Below are 15,366 nucleotides of genomic sequence, written 5' to 3'. Positions count from 1 at the left end.
AGGGTTTTCCAGATATGCACAAATTTCCTGTCCCCATAGGTGGAAATCTCTCTCTCTCTCTCTCTCTCTCTCTCTCTCTCTCTCTCTGAGACAGCAGTCATGAAACAAACCCAAACAGTATACTGGATACTTGTAGAGATTTCTAGAATTGGAGGGATCCTTAGAAGTGATTATAGATAAAGCAAACGATTTGTCCAAGGTCAGACAATGGCTATGATCCACAGAAGGAAATGGAAGTCAGTTCTCCTCCCCCAAGGTCTTTTGTGTCACCTCCATCCGATTCCACACAGTCGTTTTCTAAACGAATGTTTCTCTCAACAGTCACCCAAGTCAGATTTTCTATATCTGTACACATGCATATGGACTTTCTAAAGAAAGGGTTTGATAGGCAGGTGTGAGTCAGAAACAGAAGACGTAGGAAAGAAAACACACAAAGGGGCAAAGCAAGTTTAAAGACTCTGAAAACTCCTCTTTTTCAAGGGGTGGGAGAAGTCGAGGAGTTTGAGTTCAGATAGAATAGAGGGTGTGATGAGTAATTTTGTGTGTCCACTTGGCTGGGTCTGGAGGTGCCCAGGTGTTCGACTCAATGCTCCATAGGCAGGTTTTTGCATGTGATTGACATTTATTGGTAGATGGAGAAAAAGCAGACTCTCTTCCCAGACGTAGAAGGGCCGAGGACAATCGGCCTGAATAGAACAAAATAGAACAGAAAGACTGAGTAGGAGAGAGCGCCTCCTGCCTGCTTGCCTTTGAAAGGGGACATGGCTTTTTCCTGCTCTTTCTTTCAAAGATTCTTTATTCAAGAAGCAGAGTCACAGACAGAGAAAGGGAGAGACAGAGAGAGAGAGGTCCTCCATCCTCTGGTTCACTCCCCAAGTGGCTGCAGTGGTTGGAGCCTGGCTGATCTGAAGCCAGGAACCAGGAGCTTCTTCTGGGTCTCCCATGCGGGTGGAAGGGCCCAAATACTCTGGCCATCATCCACTGCCTTCCTAGGCCATCAGCAGGGAGCTGGATCGGAAGAGGACTAGAACCCAGACTAGAACCGGGACTAGAACTGGCATCCATATGGGATGCCAGCGCTGCAGGCAGAGGATGAGCCTACTACTATGCCATAATGCCACCCCTTTCCTGCCTTTAAACTCAACTGAAACCTGTGCACATCTGGGTCCCCTGCCTGCAGGAAATCACTAGAACTGACCCCCTGAGCTCTGCTGGGGCTCCAGCTGCCTGCCCAACCTGCAGATTTAGGGAATTGTCAGCTCCATAATGGCGGAAGTCAATTCCCCATATTAAGTCATAGCTACCCGTCCACAGCCTATCAATCAGATGTTTCCCTAGAGAACCCTGGCAAACACGAGCAGAGGCCATTGGCACTCTGAAGGTGGTCACAGCCATCTAATCCATGTTCATTCTGCTTATACCGTCCCACAGGTTTCCAGTGGATTGGCCCTTAACAACAACAACAACAAAAGACAGGAATGGGTAGGTGTTTGGCCCAGTTTTATGACACCAGTTTTTGTTGTTGCTGTTGTTTTAAAGATTTATTTATTTACCTAAAAGAATAACAACAGAGACAGAGGGAGAGAGACAGAGACAGACAGGCAGACAGACAGACACACACACACACACAGATCTTCCATCAGCTGGTTTACTCCCCAAATGCCTGCAACAGCTTGAGCTGGTCCAAGTTGAAGCCAGGAACTCCATCTGGGTCTCCCACATGGGTTTCAGGAGTCCAAGCACTTGGGCCACCTTCCACTACCTTTCCAGGTGCATTAGGAGGAAGCTGGATAGGAAGCAGCGCTGCTGGGACTCCAACTGGCATTCTCATAGGGGATGCCGGCATTGCAAGCAACAGTGTAACCCATTGCTCCACAGTATTGGCTCAAAACACTGGGCCGCATCAGAATGCCTGGGCTCAAGTTATGGCTTCGGCTTGTAACACCAGCTTCCTGAATATGCAGACCCTGGAAGGCAGTGACGATGGCTCAAATAATTGAGCTCCTGACACTCCTGTGGATGACCTGGGTTGAGTTCCTTACCTAGTTTCAGACCTGGCCCCGACCTGGCTGTTGTGGACATTTGGGGAATGAACCAGTGGATAGAAGTGCTCTCCCCCTATCTTCTGCCTCTTAGGTGGATAATTTTTTAAAATATAACAATCCTGACACTAGAATGGCGGGTATCCTAATAGTCACTGGTTTTAGTTTCCCCTCCAGTTATATAACCTTCCCTCCCCCCCTTTAAGTTTCTTTATGAATCAAGTTCAGTTTCTATATTCGCTATTTCTTCAGAGTAATTTGATCTACATATTTGGTGTAAAGACAGAGCACCTCAAACTGTGACATCAGGGAAAAGGCAGAGCCTGTGTGTGCACATTAAACAAGGACATTCCAAGTTCCCAGTCTGCGTGCACCAGCTGCTTCATTTGCCTCTCTTTTGATGTGACCCTGGGGTTGGTCATTGCATTTCAAATTTCTTTGAAATTTCTTATGGTTACTCTCAACCATAAGATTCCTTCCAGTTCAAAAATTCTGTCACGAATAAAAGACGTGGTGGCGGCATTGTATACACTCGCCAAGTGTGTGTGGTTGTAGCCTGGAGGAGAGCTTTGCAGAAACTCCAAGTAATCAGAGGCCCAGGCACTACTTGAAGGGCAGGAGATGCCCTTACATAAAAGGACCATAAGTGGGATTCCTAGTGATGGACAAGTGAGCTACCAGCCAAAGAAATGAGAGCTAGTCCCCAGATGCGAGGCTGGATATTGGGAAGTGGGTATGGGGGTGAGCGGTGGAGCTGGGGAGTGATGGGTCAACCTCGCGAATGTCTGCCAATCATTTTCCAGCTGGACCCAGAGCTACAATGTCTGTTTAAGGTTGCCCATGGATTTAAGGAGGTATTGTGTAATCCAAGGGCTTCCAACTATGTGCCCTGCCCATCTGCATGGCAGGGATCCGTGGCATCACGGAGAGTTTTATTTTGCAGACTTATACTACTAATCTCGTCCTTTTCCTGGAATATCAAGGTGCTTACATGAAATCCCTTGACATGTTAAGCATTGAAATTACTCGGCAAATTGTTTGGGTTATCAAATTCTCATAACTCCATCAACTCCGTAGAAAATGGGAAATTTAGAATTGATTGTGGCATTCAACTGTCACCAAAAGAAAAAACACATCAACTTTAAAAAAAAATGGATTTTACTACAGGAAAATTGAACACATACAAAGCGCACTTGAAGATGCACTATGCAGAAAAACAGCTGGAAGTAAAGCTTACGTATCGTCTGCTCTTCTTGTGCATCGAGCTTTGCCCTTCCACAGCCCTGTGGGACAAATCAGTGCAAAGGGAGCACTGTGCTAACGGGGCAGGAAGCAGCCCCTTCTGTGAGCTGCAAGCGCACAGCATCAGACAGCGCTGTGGGGAGCGCACGTCTTCCGGTGTGCAGCCGTCCACAGGATGTCACTCCTCGGCTCAAGGCAGAAAATTCCGTCTATGTGTGGAAGAGGCTTTGGATTTTCTGCACGGAATTTTGCATGCTGGGAGTGCTGCCACTAATCCAGGTGGAGAACTATGGCCTAGCCTGGGCCCACTCTTGAAAAGGTTGCTCGTGCTGACAAAAGGGATCCCCACTGTCTTAGCCATGGTGGCTCCCACAGCTCATTAGCTGAGCACTCCCTCACTGGCTGGGGTTTTCAAGGCAGTAGATCTGAGCACTTCCCAACCTGGCACATGGGACTTGAAAATGCTTATGTCTTTCTTGTAAACAAAGAAATTGGATCATCCCAGAAGCCAACTAATTTTTAAGAGGTTTCCTGATATTTTCCTATTTTTTTTAAAGTCCAGAACAAATTTCTTAGGTTTGGTAGATTTTTATTTCTTGTTCATGACATTTTGCTGTTACCCATCACACGGGCAATGGAACAAATATGGAAGAATGAACCTCAGGATTTTCCCACTGGGGTAGAATGAGGTGGGCGAGATGTGTACTTCCTGTTGGTGATCCACAGCCTCTCCACTCCCAGTGGGGGCCGACTGCCAATACACCCAGCACCTCCCTTTGAGCTAATAGTCAGTAGACTTTTGGGAAGCTCTCGGAGGCAGTGGCCTGGGCTTGTATAGCAGGTGTCTGGGAAGCTTGATATAATTTAAGGGCATGATGTTAGCAAACCTGCTCGGTCATTAGGTTGAAGGAAGTGTTATGATCCAATATTGTTTTATCAGTAACATCACTGCCTAACTCAGCTGATCCTTTATGGCGGGAGGGAAAATGAGTTGTCATGTATTCATTCTTATTGAAAAAGAGCTATCATAGTACCCTGAACCTCATGGAATTCCAGTCAATATTTGCCTAAAATTAGTGAAAGTGAAGAGTGGATTTTGGGACAAAACAGCAAAGTAGGCTGATAGTGAAAATTATAAATTTATAAAATTATGGAAGAGTTATTATAAATTTATAAAATTAAAAATTCGAGGGTTGCTCCAGCCTCAACCTCCCGAAGAGACGAGGGTGCTTCAAAATGTTCATAGAAAAATGGAATGAAAAGATTGTTTGGGCGCTAAAGCATTACAGTCCATGCATGGGTTTTTTTTCATAATATATGCTTTCACACACTTTTTGAAGATTCCTCATATGCATGGATTGCAAATATTTTTGCACCAAGAGAAACTTTTCTTTGAACCCGATTTTTCCACAAGCTGAAGTACCCTCCCAGATCATTAGCATTAGTGTGGAAAACGGGAAACTCATTCATCCCACGGCAATTTCAGGATGAAACCGCCCCTCGGCCGAGTCAGCAAACATGGCTGCCCTCCAGGACTGCTGGTCTCAGCCAGAGCTGGAGGATTTCTTACTACAGGGCTTCCGCTGGTTGACCCAGAGCAAGGGGGGAGAGAGCAATCAGCCTGCCTCAAGTTCAAGTTTTAAATCAAATAGTTTGGGAGACAGCAAGATAAAGGCCCTGATGCAATTTCAGTTGATTCTCTTCTGTAAAAATAACTGGAGTCAGAAGTGTGATTGATCCAAAGGCAGGACCTGGTCGAAGTCCATTCAGGTTCCAGGCTACGGGAAGGCAAGAAGGCAGGAGCACAGAAAACAGGCCTTTATCCCAAGGAAGTGGTCAGCGTCCAAAAACAATGCCCATTAACCCAAATGAAATTCTACTTTCTCTCTGCAGGGCAAGTCGTAGGAAGCCATTGGTGACAGAAGGGCTGACAATCCCAACAGCGCTTTTAGATGCCATGGTGGGAATGACACATGGGGGTGATGGATGGAGCACTGGGCTGGAATTCCAGCCGGGTTCCCCTAAGACTCATTGCACGCCTTGATGAAGTCCTACTCCCTCTGTGAAATGAAGGGAGGCTGGGTCGCTTTCTGCACCGGGCTGGGGAGAAGGGGGTGGAGCCTGCTGGCTGCACCTGCTTCCCCCTGCTGGGTGGAACTGAACCGCGGTGGTGTCGGGGAGCGGGAGACAGCAGAGGCTCCCGGGAGAGGGTCTGTCTTCCAGCGCCTCTCCTATCCTGCCTTGGGCTGGCTGTCCCATTTGGCAGCTCCTTGCACAACAACTGCTGTGTTTCCATCTGTCAAATCTCCGTGGAACACCAGGGACCAAGGGCGTGAAAGGTGGATGATGTTTCCATATATATATATATATATATATATATATATATATATATATTAGTTGCTACTAATGGCTGTCCAGGACAGAAGTATTGGACGACCTTTGGGGAAGTTTCTTTGGAAGTACATAAAAATTTCGAGAGCACACTAACTGTTTCCTGGGCTGCAGGGGGGCGGCTGCCACCCCGCGCGCAGTGCCGAGGTTGCCTGACTTCACCCAAAGGGATAAGAAGTCACTGTGGATGAGTTAGTCACTTGGCACGGAGCATCCGACGCCAGATGTCTACCGAACAGCAACGCTTTCTGTATTTTGAGGTTTTTAAAGTGCACTCACTCACACACACACACACACTCAACTCTGCTATACAAAGGTTCTTCACAATGCATGAAAACACGATTGTTTCCAAATAGATTCAAAATGACTGGTTTGTTCCTTTCTCGGTTACGTTTATGAAAATGCGAGCACTTCGAAAAACTCATGGGAAGGCCGGCGCCGCGGCTCAATAGGCTAATCCTCCACCTAGCAGCGCCAGCACACCGGATTCTGTCCCGGTTGCCCCTATTCCAGGCCAGCTCTCTGCTGTGGCCTGGGAGTGCAGTGGAGAATGGCCCAAGTGCTTGGGCCCTGCACCCCATGGGAGACCAGGAGAAGCACCTGGCTCCTGCCTTCGGATCAACGCGATGCAATGGCCGCGGCAGCCACTGGAGGGTGAACCAACGGCAAAAGGAAGACCTTTCTCTCTGTCTCTCTCTCTCACTGTCCACTCTGCCTGTCAAAAAAAAAAAAAAAAAAAAAAAAAAAAAAAAAAAAAAACTCATGGGAAAATAATTAAAAGGTCAGCTTGTTGGAGTGCCCCAAATTTTTGAAATCAATGCCTACAAGGGGGTCTTCGAAAAATTCATGCAAAATACCTATTAGGGAAAAAATATGAACAGCTTTCAAGAAAGTTTTGTGCCGAAATAAACTTTTCATTCCAATTTTCCACAAACTTTGAAGAGCCCTTTGGGTGCTTAATTAAGCTTGATGAACAACCAGACAATGTGTTGATATTTTCATTTTCAACTTAATGGGGGTCTTTGTTTCTATTTAATTGTATTTGAAAATCAGAGATATAGATGGAGAGAGAGAGAGAGAGAGAGAGAGAGAGAGAGAGATACTCCAACTGCTGGCTCACTTCCCAAATGCCTAAAATAGCCAGGACTGGACCAGGCCAATGCCAGCAGCCAAGAACTCAATCCCAGCCTCCCACGTGGGTAGCAAAAACTCAACTGGAGCCATCACTTGCTGCCTCCAGGGTGCACAGCAGCAAGAAGTTGGGATTGGAAGTGGAGGTGGGACTCAAACCCAGGCACTCTGACATGGGAAGCAGACACCTACCCCTAACAGGTGCTTATTTAATAAAGGGCTATCATCTTTAGCTTAGGGGTTGTTACCAAGCAATCTGAGGAAGCCAGCAACATGGTAAATAATGGTGTTTTGTGCCTTCCTTTCTTTCCAGGGCTAATGATGCCCGAGATGCCCTAATGGCACACTGAGGTCCAAAGCTCACCCCAGACACAAGCGCTTACTCGCTGATTGCTTGATGACCATTGGTGAAGACAATATGTGCACAACAAATAGACAGCCAGTGGGAGGGAGCTGAGAGGGTTGCAGAGGTGGTTAGAAGAGACGCAAGCATTTCACCGCTAATTCCTGTCTCCTACATCCGTTTCCACGTTCAGTCAAATGTTGGATCATGGCAAGCAGAACCCTAGAAGCTGGAAATCAACTCGCTCTAAGGGATGCGGTGCCAGCAGACCTCAGGGACGAGGCTGTCCTTCCAAAGTGGAGGCAGGGGCCACGGTCAGCTTGTCCGGTCAGCTTCTGCTCCAATTCACGTGCTAGTGATCAATAAGGTTGGGGCCAACGGGTGGAACTGGAGCCAAACCCCACGGCTAGATCGGCAATGCCAGGCTGATGCAGGCACAGCCTTGGAAAACACAGAATGCCTGGCCCACAACGCTGGGCCAAGCTCATTCATCTCCTTCCAGGCTCAGAGACTTATTCAGACCACAGGTGCGTACGCCTGTCCTCATCCTCGTGGCTAAATAAAACCCAGAAACACGGGAGGAGGAACAATCTGGCGGCTTCAGGAGGACCGACTGGGACATTCGTGAGCAGCTTTGCAATGTAATTTCTGACGGTTGTTTGGCACAATTAAAAGATCACTGCACAGAGCTAAGAGAAAACGTTTCAAAAATAGATGCGATTCTGGATGAGATGCTAATAGCATGATGGGATTTCAGCTTAAATTTATCTCTGAGCGAAGCTCTTGTCAAAACCAGGGCTGAGGTGGCTGTTACAGCTGGGTGGGGCCAGCACCCGGGCCCTGACGTCAGGGCTCCTCAGAGCGGCGTGGGAGCTGAGAAGGTGGAGAGACGTGGAGAGATGACTTTGTCGACTACTTGCAGACAGCAATAGCTGTATTCAAAGCTCCAAGTTCTTGAAAGTCAATGTACCCACCTCTGTTTGAGTCACTTGGAGTTTGTCTCTCAGTGGCATGGTTGGTGCACCCAAGAGGTGAGAAGCAGACATAGGCCCGTAGCGGGTCCCACTTTGGGACTACAGAGCAAACAGCGGAAGAGGCAAGATGTCTTCCTGAACCCGGGATTGAGTGTGTGCTGAGCGGATTGCCCTGTGCTCTGGCCCCAAGCTCCCCACAAACACACCCTGAGCTCCAGTGTTTGACGCTGGTGGGCAGCACCAAAGCCAAAGGAACCTCTTAGAACATCAGCAAACACGTTCTGCTGTGGGAGTCTCCAAAGGAAACCCAGAACGCTGGAGCTGCATGGAACATGGGCTTATCTCCCTGGCTGGCAACCATCAGATCTTTGCCCTAGAGCCTGGACGCCTTGTTTGAAACAGAGTGAGGCCTCCACGGGATTCTACTTTAACTGCAGAACCCTTTGCCGGGCCCTCAGAGATGAAAGGAAAGGATGCCATCTTTCTTTGGGGGTTGGTACAGGAAATCATCAGGCCCTGGCGTCCTTGCTTTGTCGCTCCTCACCTTGAGGTCACCGGGACAGTCAGAGGACTACTGTGACATATGGGAGAGGCAGGGGACCCAGCCAGCCTGGGGGTGCCTAGGGGTTGCTGTCGCTGTGCGTGTGCATAATATGTCACTGCCTGCATTCTCCCGTCGGCAGTCCTGGGCTGGAGGGTGGGGGACGCAGATGGTGGCCTGATGGGTAGAAATCAGCTCCCTCCTGCTCTGCGCCAACGTCACAGCTCTTGCCTCTGCAGAGCCTACTCCTACCCTCTCTTCTTTCCCACGCAGCTCACAGATTTAGCCCAGCGGGCCTCCTGCACTCTCACTGCTCTGTTCTCACTCCCATTCTCTGGCCCAAATTTCTCCTTCTCTGATGGCTGAGGTCTGGAGTAGGCCCCCTCCCTTCCTCCTCCCACCCTCTCTCTAAAACCAGCAACACGTAGCCTCTCACGCAGGATGACAAGCTCACACCGGAAGTGAGTTCCCTTCAAATCCGTTTGCGTAGGTTGCCAGGCCTGGTGATTCAGATTCCAGTCCGAGCCGGCCTTGGGGTGGGGCACTGCGAGCTGTGACTCGACTCCAAGCCCTCTCTCCCCTCATCCTTTTCCCTGGCAATCCCTCTGGTCGTGGGACAACTCCATGTCCATACTCCAGGGACTCTGGGTCTTTTTCTGGACCACGCCCTCGTTTGTCTCTCCTGTACTGAACTTGCATTTCACAGTTTGGCCCCTGATGGCTCTATTTTCTGATCCCTGCCCTGTTTCTCTATTTGCAGCTAAGTTTTGTTGGTCGTTACGGGTGCAATGAAGAAAGCTGATTCCAACCCTGAGTGAATGAGTTTCGGCTTTTGAGCCTGGGCTTCTGAATTGATTCCTGGGGTCAGCTTTAGCAGTGGTCTCATGACCTTGACCCTGGAAGCTGGTGTCCCTGGTGCCTTGTCCATGTGGCCTCAGCTCTAACCAACAGCCCAAGAACCCACGTGCCGTCTCATTCATTCTTAAACGTGCATCCCCACCTGACCTGCCGTAGCTGTGAATCCGGGATGGCAAGAACGCACGGAGCTTCTACTCATTTGAACTTCACAGGTTCCCCAAATGGCAGCATTCATCTTGCTGTGTTGTTTGCCTAACTGTGAGTTTCCTAGCCCAGACTCCAAGTTCCTCGTAGGCAAGGACTGAGTCTCACCGTTGGTTAGTGAGTGCCTGGCTTCGGAGAGATGCTCAGAAAACAGCCATGAGCCTCTCCCGTTAGCAGCTGGCTGGAAACTTTGCAGCCACCTGTGCAAGCCCACCCTTGTCACAGACAGTCCTCTACACCCAGAGCGGCTGTGATGCAAGCAGCCAAGTTAGTCCTATTTGCGGGTTTTTGTTTCTCTCTCTTTGCTTGCTTGCTGTGTTTTGAGTCCAGTGGAACTTGTCTTTGAAGTTCATGTCGGGCTGTGTTAGTTGATCGCAAGTCAGAATAAAATATGTTGTGTCAAAATTTTTTTGTCCTTTTTTTTTCATTGTCAATGAAAGCCAAGGCTCAGTCCCCAAGAACCACCAGAGGAGGAAGCCATCAGCCTGGCCCATTAGGATTCAGCTCTCCCTGTCACTCTGTCTCTGTGTCCTCCCAAGCCACCTGCCCGTCTTCCCCACCCATCGCCACAGGTGCTGGGAAACAGGCGTGTGCATTAGAGAGCTGCCATGCAGTGGGCTGCTCTGTGGGGGACACACAGCCGAATCAGTCTCAAGCTGGACTCCTGCTGGGCCACTAGCCCCACCCCTTGCACTCCTGCTGGCCACTAGCCCCACCCCTTGCACGCCTGCTGGGCCACTAGCCCCACCCCCTTGTACTCCTGTTGTCCCCACCCCTTTGAGTCTCAGTTTCCCTATCTGTAACACATAGAAATGCTACACACCTTGCCGAGGGTCTAAGGGCAATGGCCCAATGCTATTAACCATTGTCACTATGGAATCCTCTAGACCGGCCACGCGGAATCTCTAGCCCACAGGCCCTGTAAGGCCTCCAGAACCACATGGCCTGGCCCTGCCAAGGCAACCACAGGCGGAACTCAAAATTCAATAACACCTCTGGCGGGCTCATTTTTAAGGTTGATCATTTTGCATGGCCCACGAATGATGTTATAAATATCCAACTTGCCCTTGGCAGTAAAAACGGGTTCTCCACCCCTGCTGTAGACCCAGATCACATCCTCGAGCTGGCTTATAATGAAAGCCGAGTAATCATGAACGCATTATGCATTCCACCTTGACACGACTTTTATATAACATTCAGCTGGAAGATCTTCCATCCGCTCCTTCATTTGCTATTCCAAGAGCAGAAGATAGGGTAACTAGCTCATTAATTCACTGAGCCAACTCTCCTTTTTCTAATGAACATCCGATTCCTGACTGTACCCGGTCTCCCAAGGTTGAAGGGTGAACGGTCGAAGGCTCGGTGGGGTCGTGAGATTTTTCTCAAGTTAGGTTAAGCTTGTGGGACATGGAGGGGGCTTGTGTCTATTTGTAGACACTGCGGGAAGGTGAATCCAGGAAGAAGTCAGATGTCCCAGTGAGCAGCTGCGGAATTTCAATTAGCTTGGAGTCCACTTCTCTGCTGCAACTGGCGGATCTCTGAGCATCTCCTTGATGCCGTGACGATGATTACAACAATTCTGCAAGGGCACGTTCACAGGACGTGTTTTTGTGAGCTCAGTGATAGGGCCACGTCCCTAGAGTGGCTGGCAGGCAGATGCTGAGTCACAGTATTAATGTGAATACTGTAGGTCGCTAGCTTCATGCCTCCGTGTTGTTCTAAGACAGCGCTATCTAATAGAAATGTTCCTATCTGTGTTGTCCAATATGTGGCCGCTGAGCCCTTGAGAGTGGCTAACACAAGGCCACCATGGTGGCACAGTAGGCTAAGCCACTGCCTGCAATGCTAGCATCCCGTATGGGTCCTGGTTTGAGTTCCAGCTGTTCCACTTCTCTCTCTCTCTCTCTTTTTTTTTTTTTAACAAGCAGATTTAGACAGTGAGACACAGAGAGAGAGACAGAGAGGAAGGTCTTCCTTCCATTGGTTCACCCCCTCAAATGGCCACTACGGCTGGCACACTGCACCAATCAGAAGCCAGGAACCAGGTGCTTCCTCTTGGTCTCCCATGCAGGTGCAGGGCGCAAGCGCTTGGGCCATCCTTCACTGCCTTCCCAGGCCACAGCAGAGAGCTGGACTGGAAGACAGAATCCGGGACAGAATCCGGCGCCCCAACCGGGACTAGAACCCGGGGTACAGGCGCTGCAGGCGGAGGATTAGCCTAGTGAGCCTTGGTTCCACTTCTTTTTTTTTTTTTTTTTTTTTTTTTTATTTTATTTTATTTTATTTTTTTTTTTTTTGACAGGCAGAGTGGACAGTGAGAGAGAGAGAGACAGAGAGAAAGGTCTTCCTTTGCCGTTGGTTCACCCTCCAATGGCCGCCGCGGCCAGCGCGATGCGGCCGGCGCACCGCGCTGATCCGATGGCAGGAGCCAGGAGCCAGGTGCTTTTCCTGGTCTCCCATGGGGTGCAGGGCCCAAGCACCTGGGCCATCCTCCACTGCACTCCCGGGCCACAGCAGAGGGCTGGCCTGGAAGAGGGGCAACCGGGACAGAATCCGGCGCCCCGACCGGGACTAGAACCCGGTGTGCCGGCGCCGCTAGGCGGAGGATTAGCCTAGTGAGCCGCGGCGCCGGCCTATTGGTTCCACTTCTGATCAGACTCCCTGCTCATGCACCTGGGAAAGCAGTGGAAGATGGCCAAGTGCTTGGGCCCCTGCAACCATGTGGGAGACCTGGGTGAAGCTCCTGGCTTAGCCCTGGCCATTGGGTCTCTTTAGAGAGTGAAACAGCACATAGAAACTGTGTCTCTCCATCTCTCTGTGTAACTCTGACTTGCAAATAAATCTTTAAAAGTAATAAATCTTTAAAAAAAGAAAGACAATAAAGTGGCTAGTACAACTAAGGACTACATTCTTGATTTGATCTTAATTAGTTGAAATTTTGATTGGAGCATATGGCTAGTGGCTGCCGTGTTAGACGCCATAGTGCTAAGGTAGCAGCAGGAGCTTACTCCCCCACCCTGCCCTCTGGAGCTCAGCGAGGTCTAAGAGAAAACCCAGTTGACATCCGCAAACCCATGCAGCAGCATTCAATGGAAGCCCCCTCATTGGGCTCTCTCGTTTTCCATTCCGGAGCAAGTTGGGAGTGTGGAGTTAGAGACAAGCATGATGGCAGCAAGCAGAAGTGGATTCCTCTGGAGACAGACCCCAGAACTCTCAAGGGAAACACAGTCAACAATTCCTGAGCCCGGACACCTCAGAGGCATAAGACTCCTCTGGGGTGCCTTGGATCATCAAGAAAATGCTAGGAGTTCAGGCGTGCAGGTCTCAGAGACAGAGAGAAGATGAGCAAGCCCAGAGCAGTCTTTGCCCACCAGAGGTGGTAAAAATAGGAACCATTTTGTGCACAAAGAGGTGAACAGTGGTGATGTGCAGAGTCCACGCCTGGTCACATCTCCTTGAAACCGCAGCCCCCCGTGAATTCTGTACCCCGGGGGGAAACCTCAGATGGCTACTGCAGCCCTCTAGTCCACACTGGTTCTGTCTTAGATTACATGACTTCTCTCTGTGTTCCCAGCCACCCTGGTCTTCCTTCTGTGTCCTGAACGGACCCTGCCTGTTTCTCCATATAGGACTTCCTTCTGGAAGATTCTCCCACCTAGACCCATCCCTCCACCCTAGCTGGGCACCCTCTGATCTGCAGTCAAACCCACTCCTGGGAAAGCATCCTGTCCCCCCACCGCATCTCGAGCCGGTTCCTTTGTTAGATTCTCTTCCTCCCCCTAAACCTGGACTCGGACCATCAGTGAGCTGGGCGGACTCACTCCCCTGTGTGCTCCAAGCAGGCAGGACACCTTGGTGTCCCCAGCGCCTGGATGTGGTCCCAGAGGTGCTCACTGAAGCTGGATGAAGGAATTCTATTTATTTCTAAGATTCTCAGTAGGACCCATGTCCTCCAATTCTTCCCAATTTCCCATCTTAAAAAAAAAGAGTGTTGCCAGCCGTGGTTCCATTAAATGCCATTCCAAAATTCTTAGCGTTCAATAACTGATCGTCATGAACCCTCCACCCTGACGGCTCGTCCTGTCTTTCCCGGGGTTGCCTACTCACCCCATCAGCCCCGGGGCTTCCTGTGAAAGCCGTTGGCACTCTTGCTGAATGGCGCCTGTGGCTCTCCCCTTGGCAACGCCGTGGTCCTCATCGCTTCTTCCCTCACTCTGCTTTTCCTGGGGGGCTCTCAGTCCCTTGCTGACTGATGTTTTCCCAGGCTGGCTGCCTTGTCTTCTGGGATATGTGGTTCCAGCTCCACCCAGGCTTTTTCTGTGATGACTTCCAAATTTTCCATCTTTCTATTTCTTATTCTTTTCTCCTTTTAAGGCAAATTATTTGAAAGTAGGGAAGCGAAACCTAAACGTCTCCCTTTACATCTGAAACACAAAACATCTTTATAGAAGATCTGAGTTCATCCTTCCCAAAGCCTTGGATTCATGCTGATCAGACTCATTCACTCCCAGCTTCCCACTGTCTGTCTCGTTCCATTGTTTGCTTGCTCGCCTGTTTGCTCTGTTTTCAAAGAAATCAGAGGTAAAAACTCCCATTGGTCCTACCTCCCTCGCCCAAATCCAACCAAGGTGTTATGCCTCAGGCTTCCTCTAAAGTTAATTTCCTCAGTGGTTAAATGATTTCTCCCTTCCAATAGGTCTTATTTAGTCCAAATTCTTGATATAAATTTAGAGTTCACTTTAGTGACTGATCATTGAACACCTTCCTGTGTGCCAGGCACTATGCAAGGGAAACAGCAATGAATGAGCCAAAAAAAAAAAAAAAAAAAAAAAAAGTCCTTGTGCACAGGAGATTGAATTTAATGGGAAGAGCAATTCTGACTATATATAATTTTAGGTGGTGATATGCTTTACAAATAACACTGTTTGACAAATGCTATATACTCATACAATGAAAAAAAGTCTAAATTCATTCCAACATAGAATAAGATTCATGATTTGGGTGGGATTTATGCTGTTGTTTTTTAAGCACAGAGTCCCATCATAAACATGTTAAAAATCTTATTTTGGGGGCCAATGCTGTGGTGCATCAGGTTAAGCTGCCACAGCTCGCACCCTACATGAGTGCTGGTTTGAGTTCTGGCCACCCCACTTCTGATCCAAGCTCACCCTTGATGCACGGGAAAGCAGCAGGTGATGGCTCAAATCCCTTGGTCCCTGCCACCCATATGGGAGACCTGGGTAGAATTCCCGGCTCCTGGCTTTGGCCTTGCCCAGCCCTGGGTGTTGTGTCCATTTGGGGAATGAGATAGTGGATGGAAGATCTCTCTGTCTTTAGCTGTCTCTCTCTCTCTCTGTGTCTGTAACTCTGCTTTTCAAATTAATAAATAAACTTTTAAAAAAGAAAAGGAAGGAAGGAAGGAAGGAAGGAAGGAAGGAAGGAAGGAAGGAAGGACACAGGCAGAGGAGCCAGTCAGGTTAAATGTCGCAGGTGCACATCTGGTGACAGCTACGCCTTTGTCATCTTGTCATCCTTTTCAATACCAGCTGTGAATACCAAAAACTTACTTCCACATCTTCCATGCACATCCCTCTCACAAATGTCATTGCCAGCCAGATTTAGCACACAAAGATCCACAGC

At 49.1% G+C, this 15,366-nt stretch overlaps 1 protein-coding gene across 1 annotated transcript in view; it reads right to left on the bottom strand.

Moving 5' to 3' along the window:
* The window catches only part of JCAD (junctional cadherin 5 associated), an 86,274-nt gene extending 72,291 nt beyond the window's left edge, over positions 1-13,983 (bottom strand). Inside the window, exon 1 of the mRNA XM_051821597.2 lies at positions 13,834-13,983. The gene's annotated coding sequence lies outside the window, so the exon portion shown is untranslated. The remainder of the gene's footprint in view (positions 1-13,833) is intronic.
* Positions 13,984-15,366: the final 1,383 nt, after the last annotated feature.

The sequence above is a fragment of the Oryctolagus cuniculus genome, chromosome 13 (assembly GCF_964237555.1).
Source record: "Oryctolagus cuniculus chromosome 13, mOryCun1.1, whole genome shotgun sequence".
NCBI lineage: Eukaryota > Metazoa > Chordata > Mammalia > Lagomorpha > Leporidae > Oryctolagus > Oryctolagus cuniculus.
The sequence above is the reverse complement of the archived record's forward strand: the minus strand, read 5'-3'. Positions and strand labels throughout refer to the sequence as shown.